The 2,500-nt window shown below is 42.8% G+C and overlaps 2 protein-coding genes across 2 annotated transcripts in view; one reads left to right on the forward strand and one right to left on the reverse strand.

Annotated features, from left to right (window-relative positions):
• The window catches only part of LOC137989206 (uncharacterized), a 130,452-nt gene that overhangs the window by 88,196 nt on the left and 39,756 nt on the right, over positions 1–2,500 (forward strand). The gene's annotated exons all lie outside the window — the stretch shown is intronic.
• LOC137989207 (uncharacterized) overlaps positions 1–2,500 on the reverse strand; it is a 27,032-nt gene that overhangs the window by 10,356 nt on the left and 14,176 nt on the right. The gene's annotated exons all lie outside the window — the stretch shown is intronic.

Raw genomic sequence — 2,500 nt, forward strand, 5'->3', positions numbered from 1 at the left:
GCATCGTTTGTATGAGCGAAAAATCGGGACTTCAAAAACTGGCCGCTGAATTATACAGGGCCGTTCCATACAGGTTCGACTGTAACACCTTTCAGTGACATCTGCCCTGGAGCACATTGCGATTTATCCCTTCAAGCAGCTGAGTGTATCGAGAGAGAATTTCCCGAAGCTATTGTAGCTATCTTTTTGAGAGTGGCCGCTTAATACAGGTAAAAATAACAAAGAAGGGACAAACATAACACTGCTACAGGGTGTTCGCGGCCGCTTAATAGGGGTGGCCGCCTAATACGGGTAACAAATACATCGTTTGTATGAGCGAAAAATCGGGACTTCAAAAACTGGCCGCTGAATTATACAGGGCCGTTCCATACAGGTTCGACTGTAACACCTTTCAGTGACACCTGCCCTGGAGCACATTGCGATTTATCCCTTCAAGCAGCTGAGTGTATCGAGAGAGAATTTCCCGAAGCTATTGTAGCTATCTTTTTAAGGGTGGCCGCTTAATACAGGTAAAAATAACAAAGAAGGGACAAACATAACACTGCTACAGGGTGTTCGCGGCCGCTTAATAGGGGTGGCCGCCTAATACGGGTAACAAATACATCGTTTGTATGAGCGAAAAATCGGGACTTCAAAAACTGGCCGCTGAATTATACAGGGCCGTTCCATACAGGTTCGACTGTAACACCTTTCAGTGACACCTGCCCTGGAGCACATTGCGATTTATCCCTTCAAGCAGCTGAGTGTATCGAGAGAGAATTTCCCGAAGCTATTGTAGAGAGATTTGCGATCATAACATATGACAAATCAAGTTCCCTGGACTCTCTGGACGCCACTCTCAAAGCGAAACAGAGACTTGGACAATATTCCTTCAAAACAGTAGGATATTCGGGAAAAATAATGTAGTGATGACGTTTTAGTTGGCTAGAGATATACTTGCAAAATTAATATGAAGGAAGAAAACACTTTGTTATCGATAACCGTTTTTCTCAAAGTAAGGTAAAAACGAACTATAGCTTGCTCTCTAAACAATGCTCAAAGCATGCTCACAGCATGCTCAAAGGGCAGAATACCAGGCAGGGATTTGGACATCATTAGAACACGCTATGGAGGATGTTCCTTCTTTCACAGAGTTTTTATGGTTTAAGGAGAGAACAACCAATGGAAACCGGTTTGGATGACCATCACTAAAGTGTCCACAGAAGCACATCAAGTGCACCTGGAAAGGGCGCTGCTCACGCTGACAATGTGCCAAGGAAATGTTTAAGTGCACGCCATTCAATGTGCAAATGTGACTGCCCAGAGAGCAAATCTTAGAGCGACGGGCGTTTGTGAGGATTTTTGCAACGAGCATTAGCAATCCTAATATGATCAGATTAGATGTACGAAAAAGACGCGGTCAAAATGCACGCAATTGTTCTGCTTTTGTGCTATTATGTTATCGGCAGTGCAGTGCAATAAAGTGGCAAAGTACATAAACAAGTGATCAAATCAAGTTACAAATGCAACATTCGCTTTAATAGTGGTAAAATAACTCTCCTGAAAATCGTACCACAGATATCCCAAATATTGAATTTGGTCAAAAACTAAAATCTCCTTAAAACGGAAGCTTGCGCAGATTGACACAGGTACCCCTTCTAATATTATGTGGTGGGGTATAAGAAAATTGTGTGCCAAATTTCATACTTTTATCACTCTTGTCACGAACGAGCCTAAATTTTGTGTTGAGTCACCTGACTATTATCCCGTTGCTCGTCACTGGGGAAAACTGGATCCGACTACATCACGCGGTCGCAAATTTTGACCCCCAACGAATTGGACATTGAACTCTTGCGTTGTTCTTCGATTTGATCGTGAAAGTAGTCTTGAAAGAAATGTGATTTCTTATTTCTACAGTACATACGAAATTGTCTTATTGCGTACGGTTCTTGTACAGTCACTAATATGATTTTCCGCCAGAAAAATGCTGGTTGCCAAATGCAACGCTGCCACGCGATTTCCCGCTAACGAAAATTGTCCGAACAGGCCCCAGAAGCTGTCCTGCCTCCCCACCTCCACCCGGACAGTCTGTGCGCGCGGTCAGACGGACGTAAGCTGACATCATAACCAAAATTTCTTGGATGGATAGATTTCCGAAAAACTCTTACCCATTGTGCTCCGCTAGCGCGCTTTGCGCGCCTGAGCTCCGCTATTAACAAAATTGCCCCGATATCCCTTCAAAGCTCAAAAGTTTGGGGCTGCCTAAACACGTTACAGTCGAAACCGTTTAGACCACGAATTCTTGCGAACTGTTATTTAGCTCTCGACTACATAATTCAAAGTGTGCACTCACTTTTATCATTTACAAGCGAAGATAGCGTCATAATGGTGAAAGAAGAACAAAATAACACTCCTAAATCAATACGATTGCATAGGGCTGCATCTCTGTTGCAAGATAAAAATGCTCATAAATAAGGCTGACAAGGAAAATAGTAATTGTATACAATTGTACAAAGTAATA

The sequence above is a fragment of the Montipora foliosa genome, unplaced genomic scaffold (assembly GCF_036669935.1).
Source record: "Montipora foliosa isolate CH-2021 unplaced genomic scaffold, ASM3666993v2 scaffold_446, whole genome shotgun sequence".
NCBI lineage: Eukaryota > Metazoa > Cnidaria > Anthozoa > Scleractinia > Acroporidae > Montipora > Montipora foliosa.